At 49.5% G+C, this 1,366-nt stretch overlaps 1 long non-coding RNA gene across 1 annotated transcript; it reads right to left on the bottom strand.

Annotated features, from left to right (window-relative positions):
- Position 1: 1 nt before the first annotated feature.
- On the bottom strand, positions 2-1,158 carry LOC105003677. Its single transcript, XR_827142.1, has 3 exons — positions 874-1,158; positions 171-231; positions 2-65 (listed from the first exon to the last, which is right to left on the bottom strand). It is a non-coding gene; the product is annotated as an uncharacterized LOC105003677 (long non-coding RNA).
- Positions 1,159-1,366: the final 208 nt, after the last annotated feature.

Below are 1,366 nucleotides of genomic sequence, written 5' to 3'. Positions count from 1 at the left end.
GGGCCCCCCCGCCACAGGAAACAGGGGTTTGGGCACCTCAAATGACAAAGGCCTGAAGCGAGTCCCTGGGAGAGGAGAAAGAAGCACATTTCAGCTTCCTGCCTCCTTCTGCACCCACCCAGTCAACCACTTCAGCCCAACCTCCTCCCCTCATTCCCCTGGCTCCTCACCCTTTTGAGGGCCTCCAATCAGGATCACAGCTTTGAGCATGATGGCGATTGCTACCTAAACCTCAAATCCCAACAGAGAAGTTAGGCTCAGATCTCACACCTCAACCCAGGAACCTGATTCATATCCTAACTAGGCCCCAAACCCCAAATAGTAACACTTAGCCCTCTCCAAGGATGTAAATCCAAAGTTCAATATGCACCTGCCCGGGACACAACACCTCATATATTTCACACAACTCAAATCCCAGCCCAGACTCCAGCTGGCCTTCAAACCCCACAATGAATCCACCCAAATTCTGAAATTCACACCCCACAATTTGGCCCCTAACAGTCTTCTCTCTGGCCTCAGATTCAGCAAACTCAGAAACTCAGCAAGATACACCCTTCTCAGATCTCAAACCTCAAGAAACCTAAACTCCAAACCCATCAATTCCCAATTGTTGCATCCTGACTAGATCTTAAGCCCTGTACCCCAACAGTGAACCCTGAATATTGAACCTCATACCCTGAGTCCCAAATATCTAACTACAATCCTAAGAATGCCTCCCAAGTACTGAACTAACACTGATGCGTATATAATGCATCCCAAATTCAATTTAAAATAAACCTATATAGGCTGAACCTGAATCCTAAAACTAACCTCTAGGTGATGAACCCCGAATCAAAAGACAGATTCCTTTAGCGTCCCAAACACCGAACCTACCAAGCCCTGAGCACCGATACTGACGACAAGTACTGAATCTCTGGATTCGGAGAACTGATTGTTGACCCTCTGAACCCCACAACTGACTAATAAATCCTAGCCTCGCGCAGCCAGAGATTGTGGTACCAACACAAGAGCGTTAGGGCGGAGAGTCAGTCGAGACCTCCGAGCCGCTCTCGGTCTACCGTCCTCTGCCCGCTAATCCTTTCGGCACCCCTCCATCAGCTCCCTTTACCACTAGTCCCCTTTCGCTAGATCTGTCGCCCGCTACTGCTCACTCCTTCCGCGCACGTGTCTTCTCGCAACTCGCGAGAACTCCTTCGCAGAGTCTGCCGGGAATTGTAGTTCTTAACTATCCTCTTGCTTTCTACCAAGAGCCAGGAGGTGAGATTTATGGGAGAGCACGGGGGCCTGGCCAAGGAATCTAGTGGGCCGGATCCAAATTAGAAGAATGGAGTCTGAGAAACTGAGATTGGAATTTAAGATTAGGCCC

The sequence above is a fragment of the Bison bison genome, unplaced genomic scaffold (genome assembly GCF_000754665.1).
Source record: "Bison bison bison isolate TAMUID 2011002044 unplaced genomic scaffold, Bison_UMD1.0 scf7180017610362, whole genome shotgun sequence".
Classification (NCBI taxonomy): domain Eukaryota; kingdom Metazoa; phylum Chordata; class Mammalia; order Artiodactyla; family Bovidae; genus Bison; species Bison bison.
This window is presented reverse-complemented; position numbering and strand designations above follow the sequence as displayed.